Below are 18,069 nucleotides of genomic sequence, written 5' to 3' on the forward strand. Positions count from 1 at the left end.
TAAATTGTGGCCAAATTCCTTAAAGTGTCTGGCCACCGGTTGCTCTGTGGTCCTTCCCTCTAGTGCCAAACGTATGGCGCTTCTGTGTAAAGCCATTCTTTCTTTAAATTGTCTTGTAGTTTTGCCTATGTAGTATAATCCACACAGGCATTTGATGTAATAAATTACAAACTGGCTGCTACACGTGAGTCTATGCTTAATCAATATTTTGTCTCCAGTATGAGGATGATAAAAACAGTCTCCCGTTTCCAAATAGCCGCATGTGGTGCAGCCAAGACATTTAAAGTTTCCCGTTTTTTGATAATTGGGTAGAAAAATGACAGCAACAAGTTGATAAATACAGAAAGGATTTAATAAAGTTTAAAAAATCGAAAGTTTCAATTGTGAATCGAGATTACGAAGAAAAAAGAGTGTATAGTTGGGTCTATAACGCTCCAAATAAAAATAGGCAATTCACACGTTTCCAGAGAGGTAAATGGTTTCCCCTAGAAACAGAGACATCGAGTGGAGCCCATTCTTCAAATAGTGAGCCAGAATGTGCTGGAGCAAGTTCAAAAACAACTACTCAGCGTACCCCTTTAGGGGTTACTACACGGGCAAAAAGAGACCGAACACCAGAACGTGGAACAGGAGAGGAGGACAGTGTGAGAGGCAAGGGAGGAGTGAGGGCAAGAAAGAAAAATTGATTTACAATTTATCCTCGAGGACTTTAATGGAGGATGAGGAGCAGGTCCTTATGAAAGGACTAAGTTTTGTTCCGACCAATAGACATAATAAATTCCAAAGCAAGATCGATTTATGTCAGTTTAATCAACAATTACGATTAAAAGAATTTTTTGGGGATCAGGATATCGCAGCTAAGAATATCGTAGCATCAGAAAAGTGCCCCATTAAATCTAAAACTTTATTTGACCCAGCCTCTACTAATCATGCCATTAAAACGTATACTAAAATTCTACATAACAGTGTGGAGGAAAATGATGATTCTAAACTACACTTCTCTGAAAATCTGACTATCAATGAACGTAGGGCCTTAAAGGCACTTTCTACATATGATGATGTGGTAATACGCCCTGCCGATAAGGGGGGCGGTATCTTTATTTTGGACTTAAAGGATTACATTTTGGAAGCGGACCGTCAGCTTGCAGATGATGAGGTATATCGTAAATTAAAAGAGGACCCCACACCTGTTTTTGTCAAAGAGATCGAAGACATCTTACAGAATGCTGTGGATCATAATTTTATCACCAAACAAACAGCAGCCTCGCTTATCATTCAAAGTCCTAAGGTACCTGTCTTCTATCTTATCCCGAAACTCCACAAAAACTGCGAAAAGCCACCTGGAAGGCCTATCATATTGGCAAGAAATTCTTTATTTTATGACATCTCAAGGTACCTAGATAATTTTTTACAGCCACTCATACAACTTCAGGATACCTATCTAAAAGATACCACCATGTTTCTAAATAAATTGCAATTATATGGTCCCCTTCCCAAGGACATTTGGCTTTGTACAGCTGATATTGTCAGCTTATACACTAACATACCCCACCACAGGGGATTAGAAGCTGTGCGGGAACTCCTGTTAGATAGCATCCATTACAAGGGACCTAATTTATCATTTTTCTTGGAACTCCTGGATAAAGTACTCACTAGAAATTATTTTCTATTTAACGGTGAATTTTACATCCAAACCTCGGGCTGTGCAATGGGTTCTTGCGTGGCCCCAGCTTATGCGAACACGTTTATGTTCAAAGTGGAGAAGGGGATGTTCCTGGAAAATCGGGAATATACCTCTAATATCCTTTTCTACACATGCTATATAGATGACGTGTTCATGCTGTGGAGTGGTACCAAGGAAGCATTCCTTGACATGATGACAGTGGTGAATTCCATAGATAAAAACATCAAATTTACTTTTGAAATAGACCAGAGAGAAATAAATTTTCTTGATGTACTGGTTACATGTGATGAAGGCAAATTGAGAACTTCGGTATATCAAAGCCCACAGATGCTAACAACTTACTCTTGGCCACAAGTTGTCATCCTGGATCACTTAAAAAATGATTACCCTACTCGCAATTCTTAAGGGTTCGACGTATTTGTTCGGATCCAGAGGACGAAAAGATAGAGATGGATATTGTGTATAACAAATTTCTCCGCAGAGGTTATCCCAGATCATTGCTTAAACAAGCGAGAGACAAAGCTTCAGCTATACCTAGAAAAGATATGCTGCAAAAAACATCTACAAAGAGAGTCACTGATAACACAATTATTTGGTTGAATGAATTTTCAGTGGCTAGTGAAAGTTTAAAAAGAACAGCCAAAAGATTCTGGCCTATTATTAATATGGATGACTCTTTGCCATTGTTGAAACATGCACAATTATTACCATGCCACAAACGGGGACGAAACATCAGAGACATGGTGGTTAGGACGGATATAACAAACATGGGTAAAACGAAACTCTCACATTTTCTAAACACAAAAACGGGAAACTTTAAATGTCTTGGCTGCACCACATGCGGCTATTTGGAAATGGGAGACTGTTTTTATCATCCTCATACTGGAGACAAAATATTGATTAAGCATAGACTTACGTGTAGCAGCCAGTTTGTAATTTATTACATCAAATGCCTGTGTGGATTATACTACATAGGCAAAACTACAAGACAATTTAAAGAAAGAATGGCTTTACACAGAAGCGCCATACGTTTGGCACTAGAGGGAAGGTCGACAGAGCAACCGGTGGCCAGACACTTTAAGGAATTTGGCCACAATTTATCCTCACTCAAATATAAGATGATTGACTACATTCCACCTAACATTAAAGGAGGAGATTGTGCCAGAAGTCTACTACAAAGAGAGGCCCGCTGGATTCATGATTTAAACACTATCAGACCTTTTGGTCTGAATGAAAACTTATCATTAACTTGTTTTCTGTAATTTTACTTTTTTGCATTTGACATAGCTTTTCTCTCGCGGAGTTGATCTTTACATTGCATGGTTTTATTCTTTTTTCTAGGATCATGTTTACTAGCTCTTTAGTGATATTGCAAGGCCCAGCGAGTGTCACAGTTTCTCTATACATATTTATAACCTTCTCCTGTTCTCTCTATATCTACTTGGATGTCGTCTAATGTTGGTGTTTATCACATCTTTGTTGTTAGTTGGTGTTGCCTGGCAACCTCGAGTCCGGCATCTGTAGTCAGACACACGGAGATACAGCGCTGTGGATGACGTCATTAGTGCAGTCCGGACACGAGGGAGCCATGATCAGTCACAGTGGAGGGAGTCTCTCACTGATATTTAAGGTAAGAAGTTTGTATTGTTTCTGTGTTCCTGACGAAAAATTTGAAGTAAATTTGAAATGTTGAGCAAGAGGCTGGGAATCCTCTAGTATTCTTTTTTCATACACTGAGAGTGCCACCTATATCTGTATATTTATATATATATATATATACTGCCCAAACAGTCCTTAATAAGAACCAGGCGGCACTCCAACGCACAGTGCAAAAACGTTGTATTCAATAAAATATCAGAGACATACTTATCGACGTTTCAAAGTCTGCAGACTTTTTCTTCAGGATATGTCACAATAAGTGAAACAAACAAACAAATAAGTGCCAGTGTCTTACCTTAAATACATAATTAAGGCGCCAAAGTCTCTCACCGATCATCACCGAGTCACGGAGGAGGGGTGCGAGGCCCACGTGTCTCCAACCGGAAGTGACATACAAGATAACCAGATAGTTGTCAAGCAACTACTAATGTCACTACTCACCAGGAAACAGGAACAACCATAGCCTGCGCCCGGGACCGGAAGTAATGCAGATGTAATAGCATTCTGTTGCCAAGCAACCCACGATGTCCAAGCTCACCACTCCTCCCTATGACACAGTTCCCAGCGGAGAGAAGACAATGCAATGTGTTAAATATAAGACCACGAATCTCGTGGAAATACAGTGTACAAAAAATTGTTGTGTACAAAAAAATAAACATTTAAAACATACTGTGAGTTACTCAGATGCTCAATATAACAACTATATAATTTAAAACAATCACATATAAAAAAGAAATTCTTATTTAATTTTATTACTAGCGCTAATATTACCATATCACCTATCAACATTATTGTAGGGATTTTTTTATCAACATTATTGTAGGGATTTTTCTCACTAATAAGAAAACTACATATAAGGTTATTAATATAGCTATTTTCAACCAGAACATATAGAGAAAATTATAAAAATTTAACCCAAACAAGCTACCTCCCCTATGTATGTTTAAAGAAATATATTCAAAGCTATCAACTCATTGGAGGACACAAGTCAGCCTCCAACAGCCCTTTGTGTCCTTTTTCCCGCTGCATGCTAATCTAAGCTGGTAAAATTACAGAGTACATTTTAATGTTTTAACTCTCTATAGTCCATAATTTGCAGACGCATGTTGTGATCTTCTCACCGATGATACCGGAAATCTGTTAAGACACAGTGGATCAGCACAACACCAAACATGGTCTGCTTAACATGTCCTAAACCTTAGATATAAAATAACCTTTATTTCACAACATTAATCATTACTGAATAAACCTTGAATATTACACTTTAATGTTAAGGAACCATTTGTGTAAGTGTGTAGTGTGTAAGTATTGGGGAATTGGGAAAAGACGCTAGTTAGCGCTGTGCGACTATGTGTTTTGTGGAGTACACCATGGTACGTGTTTTGCAGGGTTAATCGTTTTATATGTTTTAGTGACTGTCTGTATTTATATGATGAGGACTTTTAACTTCTTTCTATTGCGTGGGAATCGCATGACGCTAAATAATGGCATCGCCGTATGTACTTATAATGGCGTGATTCATTAAAATGGTGCTGGGCGGCCAGTCGCAAAATGGCGTCTCGTTGCCATTTGCACAATGGCGTTGACCCGATCTAATTTTAAACCGACTCTGTCTCAGCCAATTATCCGGCTTCGACAAGTGCCTAGGATTTCTAGCTGGAAATCCGGCCATGGATACAATACAAAGACTACATCACCCTAGATGTATCCCAGACTCTCAAGAGCTGGTGCATGTGCAGTTTAGGAGCCCAGAAGATCAGGTTCATGTTGGTGGGGAAAGTTTTAGGAGCATTTGCATGTACAATCCTATAGCCCAGAAAAGGAGCTTCTTAGCCCACAAAAGGCAAAAAAAAGGTACTGTAGCTGGAGGGGTTGAGTCTTGCCAGATCCCCGAAGGGAGTGGGGACCCAATAATTATATGCCTAAGGACAGCCTAACTTCTAAATCCACCCATGAAGGGGAAGAAGGATCAGCTATAAGAAATGGTGAAGTGAAGGACTAGTTATGGGTGACACCAAGTGAGTGTTTTAAGATTTATATAGTGACTGATTGATGCTACGTGTTGCCACTGTCTGCTGTCTCTCCTTATTCCAACTTTATCACACCAACAGTAGCTGCACTAAACCACCAATGATTGCTTTGTCATTGGTGGCTGATAATGCTGCAGCCAAACAATACCCTCATGCACTGTTAACACTAGCATCTACACTTATATCACTGTCTTATGTCTAAGCTGTTCTCTACACCTCTGAGGTTGTAAGATCATGTATTGAGGCCATATTTGCATTCTTTCTTGTCATTTTACATAATTTATTTGTGTTATGCTCTCCTCAGTGTATCGCTCTGCATAATATGCCATCAATTTATACATAAAATATAGTAATAATAATACTGTGGTAATAGGTAATAATTGATCAGCAAGTCATCCCTTTACATGGCGTATAGCTGGTGCATTAGGTGATAAACTGTAAGTTATTACATTGCATATACTAGGTGACAGCTGAGATTTCTATTGATTAGGAAGTCCCACTAAATTGATTGAGGATTAATTGATCAGCTATACACTGAATAGGCACATACAGTACATTGAAGGTGACATGTGGCAATTCCTGTTGTCATATAATGACTACAAATGAAGTTACAGTTATCATGGTTCATGACATTTCTTGAGAAGCGGCCAGATGGGGGCGCCATTTCATAGGGTGTAGTGTGGCCGCTGGGACATATATGGCTGGCTGCTGCTACTCCCAGGCCACCATGTCCTCCAGAATCCTTGACCGCATTGCAGGCATCATGGCTGAGCCTGCCATTATGCAAATTCCTGGCCTGGGCAGCACAGGGCTCTTCTGGGTAGCTCAGATGCAGTCCAAGCAGGCCGTGAGCTATAGGCTTTGGCATGACATCATAGGTCGAGCTGTGGCATGCTGTCCAATCCGTGCACACAGTGCGGATGCAGCCAGTGACTAATCACTGAGGTTGCTACTGTGTGCCGGTGCCTCGGCGGGCTGAAGGCAAGTGATGGACCGGATGACTGGTCACTGGTCCTATGGTCACTATGTAGCTCCTCCTACATCTTTCCTTGCAGATCTGTGAGGTGTTAATTAATACATGTTTTATATATTTTTTCCTTTGGCGCACAATGTGTGTGTTTTTTTTCCTTTGGTGGACAATATGTATGTGTTTTTATCCTTTGGCGGACAATGTGTGAGTGTTTTTTTCCTGTGTCAGACAATGTGTGTTTTTTTTCCTTATACGGGCAATGGCCGTGATTCAGCTGTGCACGTAAGTGCACTGCTGATCACAGATTCACGATTATCAGGAATCTGCGCATGCTCAGGACCCATTCTGGAAATGTGCAGAATGGGTCCTGCGTAGTTGCACACAGACTCTTGAAAGCCTCTGCCTGATTGACAGGCAGAGGTATTTAAGGGGCGGTGCTTGGGCGGGGTTGGCCGGCGTTCCCGGAAACGGGGGCGTGTTCATTCCATTTTCCAAGAGCTAGCCCAGGATCTGCATTGATCAACACAGTGTCCTGGGCTCGCAAGCCGGCCAGTCTGAGTAAGCTGAGCAACCTCTGTTGCAGTGCTGGGATCGCAAATGCAGCAAGTGGTGTCCCACCCCCAAATGGTACATCCTGTCAATCACTCTGCAATGGGTCTGTGTAGTCACTGCGATCACAGTCCCGATCGCAGTGGCTGGTTTGCGCACGCGCACTACGATTCATATACATGTGCAGAACGCAACAATAGGCCGATTGTGTGTGTAATTGCAGTTGCGATCAGTAGTGAATCAGGCCCTAAGAGAACAGACAAAGCACTGATTATCCAAAAGCAGTAAGGTTTTATAACCATTCTCATATTATTATTAGCTAGGAAACTATTTTGGCACTTGGTTCCACAAACGAGTTTGGAATAACTAGTGTTCTACTCGATCTATATGTATGTATCATGCATATTCACTTGTAGTTTCTTTAGGGGGCATTCAGTTTCTAGTGTTCAGTTTCTAAACTGAAAGTTAATGCATGGTAAGTTAATACAAGTTGCTGGTTGTATGTCTAAAATTAGAGATCCTTGAAAAGCTTTACATAGCTGCTGGGTTGTGCTACTCTTATAATTGCATTCAATGTTATGAAAGGAATAAATTGCTAACCATTCATTTGAGAAAGAATGATAATAGCTGCAATGAATGGTGCACGGTAAGTAGTGTAGGGAAAATTATGTAGTGTGACTGATACAACAAATCCATTATCAAGGAATAAGTTCAGCTCTTCTGCCCTCAATATTTATTTTCTGGGAAAATGAAAATCCTCAACATATATTTTGACAATCTGTACTTTAACATTGCTTTAGGAAAAAATCAGTTTCACTTACTATGCATTTCAACATGACTATGCCCTTTTAAGTTTAGTAGCAGCAATTCATTGGGGGCCACAAGTACTCCTAAATCATTTCAATCCTGTGCAAATTTTGGACAGTTTTCAATAGCTTTCATGAAGTTGTAGCTTACGCAAAATGCCAGGTTTATGTGGTTGATTCTTGACATGAAGGAAAAACATTGCTGTTATGCTTCAGGGTTATGTTCTAGTCTACCACTGCAGTGGTGAGACAAGATACTTTGGCACGTAAGGCGAAGATGCATAACTGTTCTATCTAGGGTTGCCACCTCACACCTTTAAAGCTGGATAAATGTGAATTACACAAGTTCAGTTGCAGGTTAAAGCCAGGTGAAATGGAGACTTGAAGTCAGCCAGCCACAGAATCTGGTTAATTAATTTGTCTAGCTTTAAAGGGATGAGGTGGAAACCCTAGTTCTATCCCTTTAGTTGTCTATACAAGAACGTGAGGTAATCACATGGTTACAGTATAACAACATTTCAGGGCTTATAATATGAGATGTAGTCATTATCCCAGCTGTCGGGATGCCGGTGTTCAGAATGCTGGCGCCGGAATCCCGACACCAGTCAGAATCCCGCTGCCGGCATCCTGATGGTAAGTAAGATTAGGGGGAGAGTTATGGGTTAGGCACTAGGGGGAGGGTTAGGGTTAGGCAGTAGGGGAAGAAGGTTAAGGTTAGGCACTAGGGGGGTTAGGTTTAGGCTCTATGGGGAGAGGTTAGGTTTAGGGTGCAGGAAGGGAGAGCTAGGGGCAAAGTTAGGGTTTAGGGTAGGGGTGCTCACCTGTAAGTATCGGGATTGTAACCCAGTTGGGATTCTGACCGCTGGGATCCCAAGCGTCAGGATCCTGTACCTAACCCTATAATATATATTTTTGTGATCTATGATGAACATAAATTAAATTTACAAGCCATGGAAAAGCATGCTGGTCAGGAGCAGACTTCACGTTGAAGACATACAGTAGTTCTGCTAATGACACTCTAAGGAGGGAAACATAATTGCTGGGAAAAACTGTATGCACTTCTTCAATGAAAACCTGATGTTGTACCTGTGACCTTACTACTGTATATTACACAAGTGGGGAATAACATTGGCACAGTGTTAGCATTTCAGCCTCACAACACTTAGTTCATAAGCCCAAATCCCATCCATGGCCAGTCTGGGTGGAGTTTGTATTGCCCCCTTACTTGTATGGGTTTCCTCTAGGTGGTCTAATTTTTCACTACACTCCAAACTACTACTACTGTGTATATTCTCTGTACACTGCTGTGGATAATGGGGTGCCATGAAAGTCATATTGATGTGTTGATACACTTGTTTGTGTGCGTGTGTGTGTTTATATAGGGAAAATATTATTACACACTCCTGTGAAATTTATATCACTATATTCATTGTCAAGTATGCCTTCCTGTGAGAATTGCAGGAATCTATGTGTGTGTGAAGTGCTTTTTGATGGTTGGGTAGAGGTTGTTGGCACTTGGGATCTAGGCAGTCAGGATGCTGATGCCGGCATCCTGACAGGGTTAGGATACTGACAGCTGTCGGTAAGTATCCTAACCCTACCACCAAACCTAACCCTCCACCTTGCAGTCTAAACCTAACCTCCCCCCTGCAGCCTAAACCTGACCTCCCTCTTAGTGCTAACCCTAAGCATTCCCCTAGTGCCTAACTCTAACCCCTAAACCTAACCATCCCCCTAACCCTAGTACTTCCCATTGGGATGCTAACACCGGGATTCTGACTGGTGTTGGGATTCCGGGGCGTCATTCTGAGTGCCGGAATCTCAACAGCTGGGCTTTAAACTACATCCCCTTTTTGACGGGTGTGGTATAAAACATCTACAGTCAATAGATCAACACCAGATGGTCGACAAGCAATAGGTTGACAGGGTCAAAAAGGTCAGTATGGTCAAATGGTTGACTGTTAAAAGGTCGATATGGACTAGTTTGCCAGGTTCAAATGGTCGACAGGTTGAAAAGATTGCCATACAAATGGTCGACACATAATTGGTCGACACATGTTTTTGTTGTTTTTATTTTAACAGTAATCTTCACCCTAAGCCTAACCCTTCCCCTAATCCTAAACCCTAACCCTCCCCTGGAGCCTAACCCTAACCCACCCCCTAGTGCCTAACCCTAACCATCCTGTTCCGCAGCCTAACCCTAAGCCTAAATATAACACTAAAACTAACCCTAACCATGATACTAACCCTAAAAATAATGACAAATATTGAAAAAACATGTGTTGACCTTTTTGTGTTGACCATTTATGTGTCAACCTATTGACCATGTTCACCATTTGACCCTGTTGACCTAATTCCATGTTGACCTTTTAATAGTCGACTTTTTGACCCTGTCAATCTATTGCCTGTCTACCATCTGGTGTCTACCTATTAACTGTCTATATATACACTGTAGATTTTCAATCCAGATACCTTTTTAACTGCAGGAGAAGGACCATATATATGTAAATCACCTTAATATTAATATAATGCAGTGATTTTCAAACCTTTTCAACTCGCGGTACACCAAACAAGATTTTAAGGCACACCATCAGTCCTTCACGGGAATAAAATACACACATTGGCCCACACAGAAAAATCACTCACAAATTGGCTCCCCCCATAGGAAAAATAACAGACATTGGCCCCCACAGAAAAACAAACACACACATTGCCCCCCACAGAAAAAAAGAAAACACAATGGCCCCCACAGAACAAAAACAAACACACTGGGCACAACAGAAAAAAAAATCACATTGCCCCCCACAGAAAAAATAAAATAACCAGCTGAGAAGGCTCACTGTCATCCCTGTCCTGTCCCTCATCAGCTGGGGTTGCTTAGTCACACTCAGTGACTGAGCACACTGTGCAGAGCTGGGAGCAGTGTGCAGACGGGCTTGCAATGCGGCATTCCTGACCTATGTCACACCGTCACATCTCTATAGGTCATGGCCCAGACACGCCTGAGCCTCCCTGAAGAGCTCAGCACTGCCCAGACCAGCAGTATAATTAAAGTCAGCTCTGACTGCACTGACCTCGCGGCACACTTGCCAACCGCTCACGGCACACTAGTGTACCACGGCACAGTGGTTGAAAAACGCTTATCTAATGGTACAGTTACCTTGATTACAAATTGATTGTGGTTACATGGATTACAACCTAAATATTCAATAGTATAACTGATTATAAACTTTGTTTCTATTCCATTACTTGTGGTGTTCAGATAATTTTGTGACTTTCTATTTTATAATTAACTTTTGCTCTTTGTTCTGTATTGATAGATATTTTCTGTTTTGTGCAAATTGTTTATAAAATCTATACATAGGACATAAGAAAGTATTATTGTGATAATAAACATACTGTTTATGAGAATTTCCTCTGTTTCCTCAATATAAATTCTCAGTCAAACTTGTCCTATGCACTAACCCTTCCTTAGGTGAAAGCTGTTCTGCTCCTATTTCACACATTCAATTTTTCAGCTAATAGACTGAATCACCCGCCAAGCACATGATAATTGCATACTCCCATTCCAATTTTGTAAACTACCTCGCCAACCTATTGTAAGATTGCAGGACAAGATATACATGTACCTGGTAGAAAGCTTAAAAACAATACTTTAAAATCCTGCCTACTATTTCTTTACAATGACCACCTCCAATACACTTCTACATTATTCTCCTCAGGAAGAGGTAAAGACGTGCCAACATAAAATCCTCCACAAACCAGACCAAAAGTAAGGAGCCAGAAGATTGAAAAAAAGAAGACCACAGATCATTCCAACAGCAAAGATTAGAGCTATTATGGAAAATACTTTCTACAGCCCAAATTATCTGCACAGTAGACAAGACTAACCAGCTACAGTAAGTTCCTTACATTACCACAGTAAACTATCCAGTGACCCCGCAGTGCCCCATTTCACCAGACAGCATAGTTACCAATGTAGTTTACCCCCAAAAATTGCTGTTAGGATATACTTCCACTCAGTGTCCTCCTAATACTATGTGCATGAAGATCACCTTTAATATATATCTCATGGTTGTTGGCTAGTTTTTCTTAAGCTGTAAGATCACTGCTAAGGACACCTTAACATTTATTAGTTAGTATATTGACATTGAACTGCCTTGGGGTGAAATGGTGGGTGTCTTTACATGGAGTCACCATATCTGTATTCAAAATATCGAAAATCATAATGTTGGCAACCAATGTTGACAGGTATAATGTTGACATATTGACGTGTGTGGAATGTTGACATGTTCACAGTGTTAACATGTGAAATGTCACTATGTGAAATGTTCACATTCTACAGGGAGCAGAAGGCGAAGGTTAGGCTGCGGGAGGGGACTGTTAGGGTTAGGCTATGGGATGGGAGTGTTCAGGTTAGGCTGCAGGAGGGGACTGTTAGGGTTAGGCACTAGGGGAGGGTTAGGCTGCAGCAGAGGACTGTTATGGGGGGTATCCACTTAGTTATTTAAACAAGCGATTGCACGATAACGATGTCATTATCGCGCAATTGCTTGCAAATTGCGCATGCATCGTGCATGCATCGGGCATGTTTTGGACGGAAGCGACCGGCGATGCGCGTGCCCGCAGGTCGCTTCCGACATCTCGTCAGGTTCAGCATGTGCGGGGATGAGGGATGTGCCGGGACTGAACGAGTGAACGTTCAGTCTAGGCACATCACTAGCTATACAACCGAGAGCACGATTGCAATGTCGCAATCGTGCTCTAGTTTGTAAATCGCTAAGTGGATACCCCCCATTAGGGTTAGGCTATGGTATGGGAGAGTTCAGGTAGAACGGCGAAAGTGGAAAGTTAAGGTTAGGCACTAGGGTTAGACTGCGGAGCTGCCAGAGATCCACTACCAGGTAATTGACCACTGCACCAGGATTCACTGGTTTGTCGACATTCTAATCATGTTGACATTTCATCAGTGTCAATATGATGAATGTCAACATTGTCAATGTCAACATATCCACCATGTCAGCACACTGCATGTTGATATTATAACCATGCCGACAAATCCCGTGCCAACATTATGTCGACATGGTGAATGTCGTAAATAAATAAATAAAGCCCTTTATACTTGGGTAATATTTTTTTTATAACTTTGTTGTGCAGGTGAGCCTCAAATCAGGAAGCATATTTTGTGTTTAACATTACTGTGATAGCATGATAGTAATTACCATGTTTACAGTAGGACTGGCCAGATGGGGAAGACTTTGGCTAGTTTAACAAATGATGCAACAATTAAAACATGCTGTGTTTATTAAGTATAAAGAACAGCTTGGATTGTTCATAATGTGTATGGTGAGTGCAGAGTTTCTATGATTTTTTATTACTATTGTAATAATAATAATAATAATAATAATAATAATAATAATAATAATAATAATAATATCCATATGGTACACCAGGGGTCTGCAGAGCCTTCCAAAGTACATAATCAGAGACAATATGCACAAAACAAGAAAAAAGTTACTTACATTTCAGTACATGTAAACTTTGCTGCATCAGCAGTCTATATACCCATATAAGCAGCAGGGAAGAAGAACCCAACGCTTTGGTGCCACTGTAAGCAGTGATATAAGTGAGGGGAGGAAAAGCACATGAGGGAAGAAGGCCCTGCTCACGAGAGATTACAATCTTCATGTTATTTCTAATCTTGCACCACAGACAATACTAAAATACATTCCTTAGCATTACAAAAATACTTTTTGGGCAAATTATGAAATGATTTGATTCGTGACTGAAAATATGTAAAATTTCTCATGCTGGTTACATGGTTCAACATAAAATATGCTCAGAGACAGAAGCAGCCAAACATACCTACAGAAGAGAAGAAATGGAGGGAGCGCTTCCGTGCCTGTACTCAGTATAAAATGTCTAAGATGTGTTCCTCTAATGGGAATGGATGGGGCTTAACGATAAAAACAGAGACTATGCGGCATATTTATTAAGAATAGCAAATTGCCCCTAAAGATTAACATTCACTATTGCTGCGTATTGCGGCAAAAGAAAATATACTTTCAGTGCATGTACCAAGCTGCAGTCATGGCCACCACTGCGTATTGCAAATAAATTGCTATAGGCATTGCAAACAGCTAAAGCCCGCCACAGAGGGATTGCAAGGCTTTCTCTGGAAAGGCTACTACATTGAGGTAAGCAAGCTAACAACATCTGAAGACAGTCATATGAGCTGTCCCCAGAGAAAACTATGAGGAGCAGAAAAAAATAACAAAATAGAATGCAATACATATTTTCTAAATACTAGCAACACTTAATTCTGTCCTTATACTGTTGAAAAAAGCAATTTGTCATGTTTTAAGGTCAGAAATAGCTTGATAAATATGTCTATAAGAGTCTAGTAATGTGAAAAGGGTCCCTAGTACAGAAGTGCTAGATTGCTCACTGCTTGGCTTACATAAAGGCCTGACACTGCCTCAAGTCCTGTAATATCAGCGTGGACTGAGGTGCATGCAGTATAAACATTATCTCCCAGTATATTCCCCTTATTGATGATGGTTGTGGAAACATTGTCTTAGTTCATGTTTCAGACCAGGATATCCTATTAATGCTTGACTAATTTTAAATCTGGAGCCATCTGTTTCATTATGCATGGCTATTAATAGATGATTAAAAAGGTAAAATAATACAGATATGGTTCTCATAAGCCAGTTTAGTACATGTTTTGGTTCACTGGAAAACAGACAAAAATAATCATTCCAACAAATTGGTTAAATCTGTGAACAAACATTACAGTTTTTAATTCACTTTCCGGCATTTGGGAACATGGTTGTTGGCTCCCATACATTACCAGATTTTCGTTACAACCAGTCAGAATAAGTGGATAATCGTATAGTATGTACCTAGCTACAGGCTACTACTGTCTTTCCTGCTTATAAATGTCTTAAAACTCTGTAAATCAGCTTCTTTGGAGTATGCAGATGACAGAACACTTTACCATAGCAGAAATTGCTTTGAGGGTACTTTAAATCGATTTCTCTCAATTGGAACATTGGGTAAGTCAAAACAAAGTGCTTTTGAATAATGATGATACAGTATTTATATTATTTGGAACAAACGGTAAGCTTTTTTCTTGTATTACACTTTGATTACTGATTACAGCAAACTGCAACTTTAATTTGACATCAGTGTTCAAAAAAAATATTAAGTCCTTAGTTTGCGTATATACTTCCTGAGATACAAAATGTAATCCATACTGATCCCGCACTATTGAAACAAAATCCGTTTTAGCTGGAATGACCGAAAAATATGTCATGCAACAACTTAAATGAATGACTAATACTGATCATGACGCTGCAGCTGATAGTATGTACATCTCCCAAATTCACTTTGGCAAGCTTGAAAGCTTTTACAACTTGCTTGACCGCCATCAGGGGGGACTGCCGAGACTAGAGACTCGGGTCCGGACACTAGCAGAATGGGACGGAGCCCGCACCTGCTCCTACCACCACTGCACAGCCCACACTAGCCCTCCTCCCTCCCATGGACTGATTCCCCATCCCCTCTTCAGGCGCCGATCGCAATGGGGGCGGAGTGATGTGAGATGCCCGTCCCCATTAGCAACTTGTTGTTGAATCAGCAGTGTAAGTAATAAGTATGTATGTGCTTTAGCATGTGTATGTATGTTTCTGTATGTGTTAGAGTGTATATATGTGTATATATGTGTTAGTGTGTATATATGTGTACGTATACAGTATGTTAGTATATATATATATATATGTGTGTGTACATATGTGTTACTGTGTTATACATAATATATACATGTTAGCTATATACTGTAGATATTATATATATATGTGAGTGTTTAATAAACACACACACACATTAGAACCCCCCCCCCCCCGAAAAGCCTGCGTTTTCCCCTGCCCTCGTTCAATAAAATATATATTTTTCCTTTGGAGTCGGCGCGCGTGACTTCCTGATGCGCCACTGGAAGGAAGAGGTCACGGGAGCCGTGGCGCATGAGGAGCAGCGCCAGCCAGACCTGGAGGAGAAGAAGCCAGAAGGAAGGAGCATTCTTCAAGGTGATAAGGTAAGTCATGACTCATAAAGAGGGAGGAGGGCCCTGTCTATTTTGTCAGTTCCGGGCCCCACAATTTCTAATGGCAGTGCTGAAGAGTTAGAATAGGTCTCTAGAATAAGCCACCTACTGGGTATGAAATAAAATAGCCTTTGATGCCTTGGGTGAGCTACGTGGTTATATTGTCATAAAACTCCACAAAATGATTGTAGTACCTGAAATCTTGTTTACACATTTTGAAGGGGACTTTTTAATAATTTCCTCCACTATTAATAACCTTTAGAACATCCAATCCTAATCAGATGACACTCTTATGTACCCCTGTTCAAACCCAGACCATTCTGCCTTTAACAAAACAGACTGTATGCAGTTATCCCATAATAATAAGTTTCTAATGAATATTATACTGTGTTGAGTTTGCAAAAACTATCTGGCACGCAGAGACCATCTGGAATATATAGTTTGCTAAAAGGCTATGGCTTTTACTAAAAGAAAAAGCCTCATATCAGCTTTCAAGCTTCAGTACAAAGAGGACATTGATTCGGGAATAAACCTGAGCTCAGCTTTCGTAATATGTGCCCTGTAGCATATTCTGTTGAAATAATATAATCTGATTTTTGGAAAATTTATTCCTGTTTCATATTGAGATTGTGTTTTGTGACTTACCCGACATGAGAGTAAATTTGTTCCACAGATAGTGTTCTGATTGTTTAATATTTTTTTGATTTGTGCATTTCCAGTATTAAATTTAGAATTATTGCCACATTCTATAGTTTACTGTAGATCAATGTAAATGGCAGATTGGATATAGCGATAATGATTTCCATCACTATTCCACTTTCTAACTTCAATTATTAGAAAATGGTATCAACGTCAGTTCTACACAAACCCGTGGCAAGGTCAAAAATGTTTCATCTTTAGTGTGTGTTATGGGAATTCTATCAAACATAATAGATATATGCAGAATAGGTCTGAGGTTTCCAGTGTTTCTAGTGATAAGGACTTGGCAAAACTCAGCTACGTTATCTTATAGATATAATATTTTATTATTATAACTTACACAGGAATATATACAGTACTGCTGTGCATCTCTCACCAACACATTAATAAACAACAGCTAAACATAAATTATATTTCAATATCTGAAAATGCTATTCTGTAATGTTACATACGTACATCGTCACAAATATACTGTGTTTTAGAAGGAAGCATATATGGAGAAATATGTGGGGATGCTAAAGTTTGCACTGTACAGTATGATGAAATGATTTGGGCAGATTGAGATTTCCCATACTGAGTGCATATTATGCACCTACTTTTGCACGGCCTGATTTTGAGTCTCACGCAAAAGCACACGCAGCAGCATCCATAGGCAAACACAGGGGGGGTTTCCATCTGCCTGGAAACCCCCCTCCCAGCACATACCATGACCACAGTAGAAAAAGTAATATAATAGAATTTTACTAGTGCTACATGTTCTTCTCAGTATCACAAATGAAATAATTAGCACCACCTGTGGATATTTTAACATGTATCAGCCAGTAATAAATAACCTGTGCACCAACTAGGAGATCTGGAAAACATGCACTGTTAGGGATGCACTGCTTCTATAGCATATATGTACATATATGTCCAGGGAAGTGCTAGGTTCTTCTGCTGCTCTTCCAGGCTCCCGGACTTGCTCCAATGCTCTGGAATGGTGCTCACATCTAATATAAAAACATTCAGCTCAGGCAGGATGGCCTTACTGCCGCATCAAATTACTTCCTGTGATTCTGTATATGCTGGAATTATGACACACAATACACATTGTATGACGCATATTAAAGCTGGATAAGTACTAATTCTGCCCTCTTCATGGACTGGCCACACTCGCTCTAAAATCAAGCATTTGGAAACCCCCCTCTAGAAATCCTGCGTTTGCCACTGGCATCCATCGGTGATCACTCTTCTGCAACTTTCTGCAAATGCTACTATAAATTCCTTTCATTGTACAACCTTTCAGCCAAATGTGCAAGTTCTAAAGCAACCACTATTAGCAACTTGTGCCAGCCCTATGGACAGTGCAGTTTATCCATCTGATTATGGCCTCCTATGCCTTCAGCTGAGTGTGAATGCAGTCGCTTGCATTGACACACCCACTTAATGGACCATTTCTAGCCATCTCCCAGTCACCAACCAGACATGACCATCACTTTTCCAGAACATTTCTGATACAATCTGTCCTGATCGTCGTAACAGTACCTTTGTGCATACACTATGGTCAATTTTGCACATGTGCACTTTCA

This window comes from Taudactylus pleione, unplaced genomic scaffold (assembly GCF_031769625.1).
Source record: "Taudactylus pleione unplaced genomic scaffold, aTauple2 ptg000513l, whole genome shotgun sequence".
In the NCBI taxonomy this organism is placed as follows: Eukaryota; Metazoa; Chordata; class Amphibia; order Anura; family Myobatrachidae; genus Taudactylus; species Taudactylus pleione.